Source organism: Balaenoptera musculus, chromosome 4, assembly GCF_009873245.2.
Source record: "Balaenoptera musculus isolate JJ_BM4_2016_0621 chromosome 4, mBalMus1.pri.v3, whole genome shotgun sequence".
NCBI classification, from domain to species: Eukaryota; Metazoa; Chordata; class Mammalia; order Artiodactyla; family Balaenopteridae; genus Balaenoptera; species Balaenoptera musculus.
The window spans coordinates 4,849,777-4,867,168 of NC_045788.1; the positions used below are offsets into that span (position 1 = coordinate 4,849,777).

Here is a 17,392-nt window from a genome sequence, read left to right on the forward strand (position 1 = left end):
TACTTGTCTGACTTTTCTAATGTCTCTCCCTTTCCCTCCATCCTTCCTTCCTCTTCCCCTGTCCTTCCCTTCTTCCCTCTCTCCTTTCCTTCCATCTGACTTCCATTACTTACTTCTTTTGTTCAATTTTGCTTCCTTTATATAACAATATAACATAGATTTTTAAAATCATCTGCTTTTAAAAATTTTACTCTGTGGGCTTCCCTGGTGGCGCAGTGGTTGAGAATCTGCCTGCTAATGCAGGGGACACGGGTTCGAGCCCTGGTCTGGGAGGATCCCACATGCCGTGGAGCAACTGGGCCCGTGGGCCACAACTACTGAGCCTGCGCGTCTGGAGCCTGTGCCCCGCAACAAGAGAGGTCACGATTGTGAGAGGCCTGCGCACCGCGATGAAGAGTGGCCCCCACTTGCCGCAGCTAGAGAAAGCCCTAGCACAGAAACGAAAACCCAACATAGCAATCAATCAACCAATCAATCAATCAATCTTTAAAAAAAAAAAAAAAAGAAAGCAGGTGGATTCTTCTTAAAAAAAAAAAAATTTTACTCTGTAACCAAATCCATAGAGGAACATCTGAGAAGTATAATACTTCTTTATGTACCAGCACTTCAGCATGGAGCTGTTCTTCTTAAGTTCTAGTGATCCTTGATGGCATTCTTTAGAGGATGCTTGATTCTGCTTGAAGGAACAGAAGAAGCCTCTTACATGACCAAAATCTCGAGTATTTTATTAAGATGGTCATGTTCCTTTTTATTTTTCAATCCACAAGTAGATTCTAGGGAATATATGCAGTTGGCCCTCTGTATCCATGGTTCCAGTGCAGAGCCTGTGAATACAGAGGACTAACTGTACTAGGCCATTTTATATAAGGGCCTTCAGCATCTGTGGATTTTTGATATCCGGCATGGGGGTGGGGTGGGGTGGTCCTGGGAACAATCCCCCACAGGTACCAAGGGATGCAGTGTAATGCCAAAGTATAGTCACAGTAGTCTGTTACACATGGCTTTTGCCCATGTCTAGTTAAGGACTTTCCACGTGCAATTAAGAAATTCTACTCTTTCTCAGAACTCCTTACCACAAGGTAGCTTCAGTTACTATCTATAACACTAAATTGGAATAAAAGAGTCAAATTTACCATCCTGTGATTCAATTTCCTCAATGCTTAAGTGCATCATTGTCACTAAGATGTGGAAATGAAAATAATAGTATAACAGTTTACCTCCCATGGCGTTACAGGTATAAATTATTGTCCTTCTCAAGAAAAGAATTTTACATCATATCTTTCTTCTAAACAGCCACCTTGGTAAACAGAATCAGCTACTGAAGGAAGTCTTTGCAGGGTTGGTGCATTACAGGTTACTTCAGAGGAGTCTGAGATGAGGCTGTCACCAGATGTACCACCTGTAAATAGAAAGGGCAGAGTGAAAATAGCATGAGCGTATGTATTAGGCATTTAACTGCACAGCCAGAAAGAAAAACTTAGAGCTTTTTTTTTTTTTAATACAGCAAGTTCTAATTAGTTATCCATTTTATACATATTAGTGTATATATGTCAATCCCAATCTCCCAAACTTAGAGCTTTTACTTACCTTCTTTGAGTCCTTGGATGAAACATATGTTCCATACTTCAGCTTCCTTATCTGCCAAACAAAGACTCAAAAATAATCAGGGATATTTTTGAAGTACAATTGAAATATTGAGCTAGTGTTTATTCTCTGGAAAATGAGAGACATACATGAGACGGATTAGCTCAAGATGGCAGAGTAGAAGGATGTGCCCTCACCCCTTCTTACAAGAACACTGGAATCACAACTAACTGCTGAACAACCATCGACAAAGAAACACTGCAACCTACCAAAAAAGATACCCTACATCCAAGGACAAAGGGGAAGCCATGGTGAGAAGGTAGGTGGCACGCAATCGTGATAGAATCAAGTCCCATACCCACAGACTGGAGAACAATTGTACCACAGAAGTTCTCCGACTAGAGTGAAAGTTCTGAGCCCCACGTTAGGCTTCTCAGCCTGGGGGTCTGGCAACAGGAGGAGGAGCCCCCAGAGAATCTGACTTTGAAGGCCAATGGGATTTGATTGCAGGACTTCCACAGGACTGGGGGAAACGGAAACTCCACTCTTGGAGGGCACACACAAAGTCTTGTGCACACGAGAACCCAGGGGAAAGGAGCAGTGACCCCATAGGAGACTGAATGAAACTTACCTGCTGGTGTTGGAGGGTCTTCTGCAGAGGCGGGTGGCAGCTGTGGCTCATGGCAGGGACAAAGACACTGGCAGCAGCAGTTCTGGGAAATACTCATTGGCATGAGACCTCCCGAAGGCCACCATTAGCCCCACCATTAGCCTGTAGGCTCCAGTGATGGGACGCCTCAGGCCAAACAATCAACAGGGAGGGAACACAGGCCCACCCAGCAGCAGAAGACAAGCAGATTAAAGTTTTACTGAGTATGGCCCTGCCCACCAGAGAGACAAGACCTAACCCTACCCACCACCAGTCCCTCCCATCAGGAATCTTGCACAGGCCTCTTAGATAGCCTTATCCACCAGAGGGCAGATAGCAGAAGCAAGAACTACAATCCAGCAGCCTGCAGAATGAAAACCACAGTCACAGAAAGTTAGATGAAATGAAATGGCAGAGGATTATGTCCCAGATGAAGGAACAAGATAAAACCCCAAAAAATAAGCCAAATGAAGTAGAGATAGGCAACCTTCCAGAAAAAGAATTCAGAATAATGATAGTGAAGATGATCCAGGATCTTGGAAAAAGAATGGAGGCAAGTATCAAGAAGACGCAAGAAATGTTTAACAAAGACCTAGAAGAACTAAAGAACAAACAAACAGAGATGAACAATACAATAACTGAAATGAAAAACACACTAGAAGGAATCAATAGCAGAGTAACTGAGGCAGAACAACAGATAAATGACCTGGAAGACAGAATGGTGGAAATCACTGCTGCAGAACAGAATAAAGAAAAAAGAATGAAAATAAATGAAGACAGTCTAAGAGACATGTGGGACAACATTAAATGCACAAACATTCACATTATAGGGGTCCCAGAAGGAGAAGAGATAGAGAAAGGACCCGAGAAAATATTTGAAGAGATAATAGATAATATTCAAATAGATAATATTTGAAAATTTCCCTAACGTGGGAAAGGAAACAGTCACCCAAGTCCAGGAAGCACAGAGTGTCCCAGGCAGGATAAACCCAAGGACAGGATAAACATGCCAAGGCACATAGTAATCAAATTGTGAAAATTTAAAGACAAAGAAAAAATATTAAAACCAACAAGGGAAAAACAACAAATAACATATAAGGCAACTCCCATAAGGTTATCAGCTGACTTCTCAGCAGAAACTCTTCAGGCCAGAAGGGAGTGGCATGATATATTTAAAGTGATGAAAGGGAAGAACCTACAACAAAGAATACTCTACCCAGCAAGGCTCTCATTCAGATTTGATGGAGAAATCAAAAACTTTACAGACACACAAAAGTTAAGAGAATTCAGCACAATCAGAGAAGAAAAAGAAATAAAAGGAATCCAAATTGGAAAAGAAGTTAAACTGTCACTGTTTGCAGATGTCATGATACTATACATAGAAAATCCTAAAGATGCTACCAGAAAACTATTCATCAATGAATTCGGTAAAGTTTCAGGTTATAATATTAATACACAAAAGTCTGTTGCATTTCTGTACACTAACAACAAAAGATCAGAAGGAGAAATTCAAGAAACAATCCCATTTACCATTGCATCAAAAGAATGAAATACCTAGGAATAAACCAACCTAAGGAGACAAAAGACCTGTACTCCAGAAACTATAAGACACTGATGAAAGAAATCAAAGACAACACAAACAGATGGAAAGATATACCATGTTCTTGGATTGGAAGAATCAATATTTTCAAAATGACTATACTACCCAAGACAATCTACAGATTCAATGCAATCCCTATCAAATTACCAATGGCATTTTTCACAGAACTAGAACAAAAAATCTTAAAATTTGTAAGGAGACACAAAAGACCCCAAATAGCCAAAGCAGTCTTGAGAAAGAAAAACAGAGCTGGAGGGATCAAGCTCCCCGACTTCAGACTATATTACAAAGCTACAGTAATCAAAACAATATGGTACTGGCACAAAAATAGAACTATAGATCAATGGAACAGGATAGAAAGCCCAGAATTAACCCACTCACCTATGGTCAATTTATGACAAAGGAGGCAAGATTATACACTGGAGGAAAGACAGTCTCTTCAATAAATGATGCTGGGAAAACTGCACAGCTCCTTGTGAAAAAATGAAATTAGAACATTCTTTAACACCACACACAAAAATAAACTCAAAATGGGTTAAAGACCTAAATGTGATGTGAGACGTTATAAAACTCTTAGAGGAGAACATAGGGAGAATATTCTCTGACATAAATCACAGAAAGATCTTTTTTGATCCACCTTCCAGACCAATGGAAATGAAAACAAAAATAAACAATTGGGAACTAATTAAATTCAAAAGCATTTGCACAGCAATGGAAACCATAAATGAAATGAAAAGACAACCCACAGAATGGGAGAAAATATTTGCAAATGATATGAACAACAAGGGATTAGTCTCCAAAATTTACAACAGCTCACGTGGCTTAATATCATCAAAACAAACAACCCAGTGAAAGAATGGGCAGAAGACCTAAATAGTTCTCCAAGGAAGACATACAGATGACCAAGAAGCACATGAAAAGATGTTCAACATTGCTAATTATTAGAGAAATGCAAATCAAAACTACAATGAGATATCACTTCGCACCAGTCAAAATGGTTATCATCAAAAATCTACAAACAACAAATGCTGGAGAGGGTGTGGAGAGAAGGGAACCCTCCTACACTGTTGGTGGGAATGTAAATTGGTACAGCTCCTATGGAGAACAGTATGGAGGTTCCTTAAACTAAAAGTAGAGCTACCATATGATCCCACAATCCCACTCCTGGACATTTATCCTGAGAAAAACATGGTCCAGAAGGATACATGCACCCCAGTGTTCATTGCAGCACTGTTTACAATAGCCAAGACATGGAAGCAACCTAATATCCATCGACAGAGGTATGAATAAAGAAGATATGGTACATATATACAATGGAATATTACTCAGACATTAAAGAGAATGAAATAATGCCATTTGCAGCAACATGGATGGACCTAGAGATTGTCATAGTGAGTGAAGTAAGTCAGACAGAGAAAGAGAAATATTGTACGATATTGCTTATATGTGGAATCTAAAAAGAAATGATACAAATGAACTTATTTACAAAATAGAAACAGACTCAGGGACTTAGAGAACGAACTTATGGCTACCGGGGGTGAAGGGTGGGGGGAAGGGATAGTTAGGGAGTTTGGGATTGACATGTACACACTCCTATACTTAAAATTGATAACCACGGAGGACCTACTGTATAACACAGGGAACTCTGCTTAATATTATGTAACAACCTAAATGGGAAAAGAATTTGAAAAAGAATAGATACATGTATATGTGTAACTGAATCAGTTTGCTGTACACCTGAGACTATCACAACATTGTTAATCAACTATACTCCAGTATAAAATAATAAGTTAAAAAAAATGATAGACATGTAGAGGAATAGGTACAATTAACTTCAAAGGTGGCTCCTGAGAATGGCCGGAGGTCAGTGATGGCAGATTTGCAGTGGGATTTAATAAGTAAATGTACGATGCGGAGGCAAATGCCAGTGATTTCCTTCAGTCGCTCAGTGATCCCTAGTATGGAGCCAGATGAAATCGTTGTCAGGTTTGCATCTAAACTACTGCTTCTTACTTTCAGAGAAGGATGCATCTGCCCACTGTTTAGATGGGTTGCCATGTGCCGCAAATATTCCTGAGATTCTACGTTGGGTAGGAGTTTGATTAAGATGATTTAGAGATATGAAGAATGGGATGGAAACTGGAATAGTATTTATCTGTCAAATATTATAGTTCTTATAATAAGAGAGGAGGGTAATTTGCAGTGCGGAAACATGCATTGTTTAACCCTGTGTGAGGCCAATATTCAGCATCCAGGATTGAGCTACTTCATGAATATCACACTGCCTTTCTCTTTCGGAGTGTTCAGTCTGCGGACATTTTGTATTCTGTTCATAGATTTGGTAAATGAATAGGTAGAATGTTTTAACTTTTGGCCAACTATGGGGAATGCTGGATTCAATTTGTTTTCTCAATATAGGTTAACATCTATACTTTTCAAAGAAATGTTTCTTAAATGTTTCAATGTACTAAATGCTTTCTGAAGACATGAAAATAGAGATTAATAAAAGTGATTAAAGTGAGTATATGTACAACTGAAAAAAAAAGTGGCTATAGAAACTTAAAAAAAATTATTTAAATCATCTTCAATTTTTGAGCAGTGCTTTGTAGTTTTCAGCATAAACATTTGCACATGTATTGTCTGTTAAACCCCTCAGTATTTCAAAATTTTAATATTATTTTAAATGGTACTAATTTTTAAATTTCACTTTCTAATTGTTTACTGTTATTGTATAGAAATACAATAGATTTTGTATATTAATCATGTATCATGCAAACTTAATAAACTCACTAGAACTTTAAAGAAAGTGATTGAATTGAATCTATTTGAAATTGTAAGTTGTTACAAACAACATAATTGTTTTTTACTTATTTTTCACTTTAGATATATTGTTGAAGTAGAGTTGATCTGCAATATTATATTAGTTTCATGTGTACGGCATAGTGATTCAATACTTTTATAGATTATACTCCATTTAAAGTTATTACAAAGTCATGACTATATTTCCCTGCGCTGTACAATATATCCTTGTAGCTTATTTTTTTTATACATAGTAGTTGTATCTCTTAATTCCCACCCCTAACGTGCCCCTCATTTTTCCCTCCCCCACTGGTATCCACCAGTTTGTTTTCTGTATCTGTGAGCCTGTTTCTGTTTTCTTATATACATTTCTTTTATTTTTTATATTCCACATGTAAATGTATAGAGTATTTGTCTTTCTCTGTCTGCCTTATTTCACTAAGCATAATAATCTCTAGGTTCATCCACATTGATTCAAATCAAAGAAGTTCATTCTTTTTTATGGCTAATAGTCCATTGTGTGTGTGTGTGTGTGTGTGTGTGTGTATGTGTGTGTGTGTGGAATATATATCATATCTTCTTTATCCATTAATCCGCTGATGGACACTTGGTTGCTTCCATATCTTGGCTATTGTAAATAATGCTGCTGTGAACATTGGGTACATGTATCTTTTCAAATTAATGTTTTCTCTTTTTCTGCATATATACCCAGGAGTGGAATTGCTGGATCATATGGTAGTTCTTTTTTTAGTTATTTGAGGAACCTCCGTACGATTTTCCACAGTGACTATATGAATTTACATTCCCACCAACAAGGCACAAGAGCTCCCTTGTCTTCACATCCTTGCCAACATTTGTTATTTGTAGACTTTTGATGGTAGCCATTCTCACAGTTGTGAGGTTATAACTCATTCTGGGTTTGATTTGCACTTCTCTGATGATTTGTAATGTTGAGCATCTTTTCATGTCTGTTGGCCATCTGTATGTCTTCTTTGGAAAAATGTCATTCAGGTTTTTTGCCCATTTTTAATTTTTTTATATTGAATTGTATGAGCTGCTTGTATATTTTCCGTACTAACCCCTTGTCGGTCACATCATTTGCAAATATTTTCAACCATTCAGTAGGTTGTCTTTTCATTGTCAGTGGTTTCCTTTGCTGTGCAAAAGCCTTTAAGTTAAATTAGTTCCTATTTGTTTATTTTTACTTTTGCTTCCTTTGCCTTGGAGTCAGATCAAAAAACTATTGCTGTGATTTATGTCAAAGAGTGTTATATGTTTTCATGTAGAACTTTTATGTTTTCTGGTCTTACATTTATGTCTTTAATCCATTTTGACTTTATTTTTGTATAAGGTGTGAGGAAATGTTCTAATCTCATTCTTTTTCATGTAGCTTCTCAGTTTTCCCAGCACCACTTATTGAAGAGACTGTTTTTTCTCCATTGTATATTCTTGCCTCCTTTTTTTTTTGCATCCTTTTTTGTTGTTGTAGATTAATTGAACATAGGTTCGTGGGTTTATTTCTGGGCTCTCTGTTCTCTTGCATTGATCTATGTGTCTGTTTTTGTGCCAGTACCATGCTATTTTGATTACTATAGCATTGTAGTATAGTTTGAAGTCAGGAAGCATGGTTCCTCTGGCTTTGTTCTTTTTTCTCAAGTTTGCTTTGGCAAATGATGGTCTTTTGTGGGTCCACATAAATCTTAGAATTATTTGTTCTAGTTCTGTGAAAAGTATCATTGGTATTTTGATAGGGTTTGCATTAAATATATGGATTGCTTAGGGTGGTATAGCCATCTTAGCAATATTAATTCTTCCAATCTGTCAACCCAAGATATATTTCCATTCTTGTTATCATCTTCAATTTCCTTCATCAGTGTTTTGTAGTTTTCAAAGTATAGGTCATTCACCTCCTTGGTTAAGTTTATTCCTAGGTATTTATTTTCTTTAATGCAATTTTAATCGGATTTTTTCTTTTTTGCTCTCTTTCTGATAGTTCATTATTAGTGTATAGAAAAGCAACACATTTCTGTATATTAATTTTGTATTGTGCAATTTTGCTTAATTCATTTATTAGTTCTAATAGTTTTTTGGTGGAGTCTTTAGGGTTTTCTATACATAGTGTCATGTCATCTGCAAATAGTGACAGTTTTACTTCTTCCCTTCCAATTTGGATGCCTTTTATCTCTTTTTCTTGTCTGATTGCTGTTGCTAGGACATCCAATACTATGTTAAATAGAAGTATCAAGAGTGGGCATCCTTGTCTTGTTCCCGACTTTAGTGGAAAGGCTTTCAGCATTTCACCACTGAGTATGTTGTTAGCTGTGGGTTTGTCACAAATGATCTTTATTTTGTTGAGATATGTTCCCTCTATACCAACTTCGATGAGGATTTTTATCATGAATGGATGTTGAATTTTGTCAAATGTTGACAAATAAAATAATTGGAAGTGACCTCGTTTGTTAATGTTTATGCTTCTGTAATTGCTTGGCTTACCTATAAAACTAGGGATGCTGCAATGGTTTGCTTTGGTGACATCATTTATCTAGATTTCTTGGACCCTTAACAAAGTTTAACATTATAAATATTCTGATTTTTCATTTGAAAATTTTGTGTTTTTTTAAATCATCTTTAATTAGTGTTTTCTCATGCCCTTTATCCTTGAGTGACTGTAGGACCTTCTGTGACTAAAACAGCTGTTTGGTCCTTTGAAAATAGCCTCACCTTTCTATGTCCCCTCATCATAATGTGTCCAAGGCCGGGAGGAACCCTCATAGAAACTTGTTTCAATTTTCTAAGTGCAAATTTAAAATATTGAACAAAGTACCCAACTAACACCCTCTTACAAGTTATAACGGGAAAAAATTAACAATGTGTGTGCCATCCAATGACATGCTAAATATAAAGTTTTAAAATTTAGGAACAATGTATCTAGAAAGCAGTTACTTCACAGACATCAACTTCTCTGTAGGATGTATTGATTGTCTTGTCTTTTTAGAAAAATAATTTTAGGTGGTACTATTTAAAAATAAGTGACCCCCTTTCTTTATCCAGAGCATAGATAGTGCTTTAAATAGATAAAATCACCAGTTTTTTAAAAAAATGTGAATAGATAATGTTCATAAAATATAAGTTTGCTTATCTTTAAAGTTCTAAGTGACACATTTGTGGAATGTGTCACTTAGTGCATTTAGGAAAGCACTGTTATCAATGTGAGGGCACAATACAGAACTCAGCCAATTTGTGACACAAAAAATAAAGCAAATAAAGCAATAAGAATAGCAGAGCAGCAAAGTCTCATTTGCCCTAGGTTGTTCTTTTCTCTAAGTGTAGCCAAGAGCTTAGCACTCTGAAATCCATCCTGTACCAGACAGCAGCACAAAAGCAACAGGGGACATGGGGAGCAAAGGAAGATGCCTGCCTTTAGTTGAGGTTCCCTAGGCTGCTGGTTTGGTCTGGGCTGTTTCAGGGGACACAGAAGGGAAAGAGGGCCATGTAGAGGAGTCCCCGTTTACCAATGCTGTGGCGTATCTACTACCTTTACACCTAGAAAAGTGGTCTGGAATCCTGGGGTTTCATCTTCATGCCTCCTTAAGGGAAGATTATGGGAAGAGGGAGTCTTTGTGGAGACATTTTATTTCCCCTTAGAGACCAAAAAATTCTAGTAGATACCATTCTAAAACACTGATATGTTTGTGTCATTCTTTTGTTTCAAACTCTTCTATGAACTTCAATTTTCTAGAGTCAAGTCCATCATGTTTTCATGCCATTTTTGTTGCTTCTCTTACCTTTGTATCACCTATTTACTATATAATTCAGCCCCTTTGGGGTCTTGCCATATCCTGAATATATTCTGTTCCTCCTCCCCCCATCCCAAGGCTGACACTGGCTCTTGCCTACCCAATAAACATCCTGCTTTCCCCTCAAATATTCCTTTCCTGCTACAAGAACCTTGATTTGTTAGCCAGTGGCTAGAGATCCTATGTTGTGAGGGTATGTAGACCCTTCAGCCATATTCAAGAGATTATCCATATTAGCCTGAGTAACCGTGATCTCATTTTTCCTTTGACTCAATACTGACCAAGGAGATATAAGGACAGGTCAGCTGGGGGTAATTTGTTAAAACATTGGATTTTCTAACACAAGGGACACCTGCCGCTAATCTTGCACTATATACCTTCTTATTAATTGAACACAGATGTGATTTCTGGAGACATGGCAGCCCTCTTGTGACAATGAAACACCAAACATAAAAACAAAAGATTAAAGCTGAGGGTGATGGAGAGTAAATTAGAGCCTTGGTATGTAATTATATCTTGAAGTGTCTGTACCAATTCTGAGATACCTTCTTTTATATTTATTGTTAAGTTAGCTTTACATGACATTTTGATCTAAGATACTATTAATAGACTCTGTTACTTGTAGCTGGAAGCATTTCTTCACAGTTGTGCATTTGCCAACACTTCTGTAGCGTCCTTCCTCACATACCAGCTGTAGAAATTCAATTATCCTTAGTATAAGAGTTCAATTAGGGTTCAACTAGGAGTATGTAGAATGAAAATTTTGTTATAGGAATTAGACCTGAAAAATATATGGGAGGGAATGAGGAAAAGAAGATGCAAAAAGGATCAAAGAAAAATCACCAACCAGAGAGGGTGTTAGTGAATGGTGTTGAACTGGTAGGAAACCAGGCACATCCAGCTGCTGGAGTAGATCTTCCAAAGAATATAATGAAAGTTAAAGTTCAAGAGTGAGTAATGGACGGGGAGGGAGGGAGGAAATAGAGAAATAGTTAGCTCTCAGATCACTACACACAGATATGCCAAGGATGGCATTTTGAGGTTTTTTTTTTTTTTTTTTTGGCCATGCTGTGTGGCTTGCGGGATTTTAGTTCCCTGACCAGGGATTGAACCCACGCTCTTGGCAGTGAAAGTGCAGAGTCCTAACCACTGGACGGTCAGATGCCAAAGAGGGGACAGGATTTGTAGTATTGCTAAAAGCATAGAGCTGGAACTAAACAGCCAAAGAGTAGTCTGGTTTCTGTGAAGACGCAGTGTCACTAGGTGCAAAACATGAGTGGAGTTAGCACCAAGATATCTAGAAATTATACAACGATCTGAAAGAGCCTCTAAAATAACTATGTTTAAACTATTAAAATAGATAAAAAGGGAGATAAGCCATAATGAAAGAATACAATCTTGTTAAAGTTAATGGATTTTACATTTTATGGCATTTCAATTAATTTCTATTTTTATTTCAATAGTCACAGGCAGCCAGTGGTTGTTACTGTATTAGAGAGATCTTAGAATCTAATTTTGTATTCCTAAATGGTTGTAGAATAATCACTTCTTTGCTTCTTTCACTTTTGTCATTTGAAGTTCTGGGAGAAAGACATCCTTTCCCATTAAAAAGTTGACTTGTTTACGTAATAATAGACATCAAGTTTTGAAAATTGAGGTGCAGCAACTCTGAGATTGACTCTCATGAGTCATTAGAAAGAGAGAAAAATGGGAAATGCACTTCTGTTTTGTTAGAGCTCAAAAGAAGATTTTCTAAGGCTTTTCCGAAGCTGTTGCCAGCTCACAAACTATGTTGTACAAATCTGTACTGACTTCATTATCTGTTACCTGTTATCGCCCTGTTGAACTAAAATAAACTGTTGTGTTATGTGACCTATAAAATGGTATTAAGCATTTTATTACTTGCTTTGCTGTCAACTTGAACGTAAGACAGTTATTAAAGATTACATGGAGAAGATTGAAAGGATTACAAATGTTATTTTACAGAGCTGACAGGTTGCCCTTAATGTCTCCAGTCATAAAAGACAAGAAACGGGATAAATCTGAAGCCAGTGATATAAACTCAACAGGCAATGTGATGAATAGAACACAGACACAAGTAATTTTCTTTTCCATATTCCCTTTCATTTTTCTATTGCCTATGCCATTACTTTAACAGCTTCTAGATGATGTAAATTGGAAAGCAGGAACATTTAAAAGAGTAATTCCACAGAGGGAAAGAATGCTTCTTTACAGTCGCATTAGATGCCTGAGTGTGATCTAGACTTTCATCATCCACTGCTGAATTTATGGATGTTAGAAAGTAGGGAAACTAAACAGGAATGGGGCACGTCTGATTTTAGACTTCATTGATAGTGTGAAGCAATCAGTAGAGGTGAAATTTATTTAGCAACCTGGATTATGTTTCCAAAGAGATGTATTTTCAGTTTCTTGTTCATGTGACAATTATGCTCAATCTCAGGTCCTGAGCCACCAACTAGGAAACGTGAGCTAAACATAAATAGCTAAGTGCACACCACTTACCTTCATAGGTGTTCCTCCCGAACTGCATTTCTTCTTCTGGTCTAGTTACTGCTAACAACAAAGCTGCCCTGCTTTTACAGTGCCCCCTGGTGCACAAGTAGGGAATCATCTCACCCAGCATCTTTTCACCTTCATCTCACCCAGCATCTTTTCACCTTTTTTTTTCCCCCTTAGGAACACAGAAGCCTATATCATTTTTGTCCTTTCTTTCATATTTGATTTTTCAAAACTACAGTTGTCTCATAAACGGTCTATTTTTTTCTCCTATCTGGAAATATCTTTTAACTCTATCCCAACTTACTAAATGGGCTGAACATAATACACCACAGAAACAGACTGCATTTTTTTTCTCCCATCATTCCTTTCAACCTTTCTCTGTTGGCTCTCCTTTCCCTGGCACTGAAGGCATCTCAGCAAGATACAGTAGCTCTCTTGTCATTTTCAATTATAAGAACAATCTTATTTTTTGATAATCCTCACTTTCAGGGCTAAACAATCCTTAGGTGATCCGATTTCAAAATTGAGCCTCAAATGTTATTCAGATTCCCCAAGTCCACTTAGACAAGGCTGTGATCTGTGTTTTATTTTTTATCTCTCTCCCTTCTGACTTTTCCAGACTCAGCATAGCAAGCGTAGAGATTAGAAGAAAAAGGACAAAATGTCTTTTATTCCTGGTACAGTTTGTGGCTACTGGTCATGATAGGTATTTTGTGCTGGTTTTCTACCGCAGTGTATTTTATGTTCTTTGGAAACAACCCCCTTTGCCAGATTTCTGGTCTTGTGTATTTGCCTAATTGGAGCAATACATGCTCCAACATACCACTTGCTTAAGCTCACACCCACTCCTTTCCTCAACAAATTGATCTGTTTGCTTTGCCCAAGCAAACAAGGCCCTCCTGGGTTAAGGTCTCATCAAGTTGGCTCACACCTGGATGTTGTCCTACACTCACCTGGCAGGGCCAACTCAGGTATCCCTGCCACACCAACATGGGACTGCAGACCATAGCTCCTGTTGCCCTACTCTTGACTCTGCCATTGGGGGATGTTCCAGAGGCTTCCCACCTTCAGAACTTTCTGGAGAAGCAGGCACCAGTCTTTACAATCAAGCAGAGACAAGCTCTCCCAAGCACTCTGTAGACATCTGAGTTGGGTGTCGCTTTGACTGTTTGTGCAGCTTTGCAGGCATCTATCTAGCTGGGGTCTGGGGTATTTATTTCACCCTCTTAGAGGTCCTCCTTCTCTGTTAGTGCTTTTCTTGGCAGATCTCTCAAAGTCTTATGAGGAGGGCAAGAGAAAAGCCAAGTAATTTCCTTACTTATTAATTCCAGAGCACTGAAATCCTCTTCTGTATATATTTAAGTTAACATTTATATTTCTATTTACATCTACTCTTATTTTATATTTATATTATTTATGTTTGTATTATATGTGTACTTATTGAAGAAAGTTAGGATAAGGGCAGAAAGGCCAGTTTGGTCACCTTTTGGGGAAACTTGTTGGGTTTCCCCAAAAGGGAAGTGGAGGTGTAGGGAGGGTGTTTCTAGCTATTGTTCTCACGTTTGCGGGCTTCAACCAAATTTCTGAGATAAGGGGCAAGGCCATTCAGCATTACGTTACATTTCTTCTTTGCCCTGTCTTTCTTTTTTCTATTCTTTTCTTTTCTTTTCTTTTTTTTTAGTTTAAGGGCTTTATTATCAAAGTCTTGTAAAACAATTTCAGAAACTGTACATCAACATGGCACAGACTATAGTACTTTTGTTTTTAGTGCACAAAAGTGAAGCTTGGAAACTCCTGTAAGAAAACAGTTGCCTAACTACTTTGCATTTAACATGGAATCACTGTGTGCCTCATTACTACTGCAGTAACAGTAACACAAAATGTATTGGTTTTATACAACTTGAGATCAAATAAAAAGTAAATTATCAAGTAGGTTTATCTTATTTTTAAAAGCATGTGAAGGTCAATTTAAAATGCACTATCCCCCTTTTCCAACGAGATTAAAACAAATTAATAAAAGAGTGGAAAATTGAAAATCAGGGCAAGAGATAACTTTCTTTTACAGATGGACTTCAGGATAGGCAGATAACTTTCACTGATGTAGATGTTCAATAAATTATTTTAGGAAAAAAATTCCCAGACATCTTATGAAAAAGTATACAACTCTACTTCAAAATATGCTATTTACTTACTGCCAAAGACAGTTTCATTTGAAATCTTGTTTCTGTAATTAAAGTCTAATTATAGCCATCAAAAAAGGTTAGTGCATATATAACCTTTCAAAGTTAAACAAAAGCCACAAAATTTTAGCCACAAGGCTTAAAGGATTATCTGTGTCAAATGCTCATTTCCAGTTGTAACTATAAGAATGTTAATTTGTCATGTCAACAAACAAGACCATAAGTAGATCCATCATGTTGGAGGATTTGAATGACATTTAGGATATTCCTGCCACAATTAACATGCAGTCAGTGCATTCCCTACATGGCTCTATTACGGCAATGAATCAAATTCTAGAAATACTGTAAGTAAACTTAATAAAGGAGATCATACAACATAAACAAGCCATGCCTACTGTAGATGCGTGCAGCTTTTCATTTTTGTTATGAAGCAGACCCAGAATAGTAAAACTGCTTGTTTACTCAATCAGATTTCTACCTGTCAAGAACTGGTTACCCATGTATCATTTTTCTAAAAGCTTTTGGATGTAAATAACTAATATGAACATCAAGAGCTTTATAACCATTTATGACTCAGAGCTGTATACATCTAGATTTGAGATGAACAAATACAGCATTAAGAAATCACACGGAGGAATGACACTGATGCATGTATACAGTTGGATTCCCACAGAGGCAATATTCAGTCACTCATATCCATGTCTTCTTCATGAGGTCATCCCCATTCACTTTGGATTCTCTTAGTGAATCACCAGTTCCCTTTTCCACAGAACATTCTTTTGTCTTTGGAGAACCTGGTTCTTTTGGTTTCTTCTCCTCTTTTTTCTCTTTCTCGCTGTCATACCCTTGTTCCTCTTCATCGTAATCCCGTGTAACCTGTTTCACATCTGTATCACTCTCTGATTTTCTTTCCCGTTCCCTTCCCTTATCTTTCCTTTTCTTCTTCTTGCTTGTGGGTCGTTCTCTTCCATCTCTGCTTCTTTCTTTGTCTTTATCTTTCTTCTTCTCCTTTTTATGTCTCCTAGGGGATGGTGAGCGAGACAATTTTCTTTTGGGAGACCTAGGCTTTTTAGGAGATCTTGTGCCACTTCTGCTTCTTCGTCGTCATCTCTCTCTGCTTGCACTTCTGGAACGTCTGGCTGTGCTATAACTTTTTGGTGGTGTTTTAGAACATTTCTTTTCTTGGTCTTCTTTCTTTTTGTCTCTGTTTTTTGATGTGCTCCTTGACCTTCTACCCCTCTCTGGAATGAGATCTTCTCTGTCTTGGACTTTTGGATCGTCGTCTGCTCCTTGACTTAGAATGTGATCGCCTTCTAGATCTGCTTCTTGACCAGTGTGCCTAGAAGATGAGGGACTCCTCCTCCTCCTAGAACATGATCTTGACCTCGAGTGCCTTCGTTTTTCTTCCTTCTTACCTGGTTATATAGCAGCAGAAATTAGGAAGTGTAACTCTGGTACTATCGTCATGGCTTCCTCTATTTCTTTACTAGAGGTATCTGATTTCAGACTTGGTGAAACAAGACCAGCAGCTACATGATTCAACTTGGGATCAACAGTACTCATAAGTTTCAGCAACTGATCTGCAGCAAGAGACTGAGAGTCCAAGTTTGCGCCAGGAAGCCCAAGCGCAGCAAGGGCAGGACCAAGAGAGGAGCTCCCAAAGCAGCCAATGGAACAGCACCAATCTGGGTAAGTGGGTTAAGAGTAGGCAGGAGTCCACCACCAGGCAGAAGACCTGCCACTGCATTAGCTGGTGCCAACAGAGACAAAGCCTTGGTCTCATTAGGAGTAACTCCTTCTGCATATGGTACGACTATCAAAGCTCTGTCAACAAATACAGTGTTTGTCAGATGCTGTGCCACGACTGCTGAGTCCGGATCATGGAACATAACAAAGCAGGCTCGGGATGAGACTGGCAAAGGCGAATCATCAGACGGGAAGAGGTGCAGTTCGTCGATCTTCCCTAGGGAACCGAAGAGGGTCCGCATCTGCTCAGAGCTAGCGCTCGGGGAGACATTAGTCACCTGGATTACCTTGGTGCCGCTGCCTCCCCCACACCCCGGCCCGCCGCTGGAGCCCGGGCCCCCAGTTCTGGGGACGATGGTAGGGGTTGCTCATGGCGCTGCTTGCCTACTCACTCTCGAGCGAAGTAATTCCAAGACACAAGGCCGGCACTGGCAACGGGAAGGGCTCCTCTGTCCTCCTGCCCCAGACGCTGGCGGTGCCCTGTCTTTTAAGATGACCCATTGCAAACATCAGGAAA

At 38.3% G+C, this 17,392-nt stretch overlaps 1 protein-coding gene and 1 pseudogene across 3 annotated transcripts in view; one reads left to right on the forward strand and one right to left on the reverse strand.

Annotated features, from left to right (window-relative positions):
• The window catches only part of ZNF385D (zinc finger protein 385D), a 953,569-nt gene that overhangs the window by 294,862 nt on the left and 641,315 nt on the right, over nucleotides 1-17,392 (forward strand). The gene's annotated exons all lie outside the window — the stretch shown is intronic.
• Nucleotides 15,812-17,240, reverse strand: LOC118894151 (annotated as a pseudogene).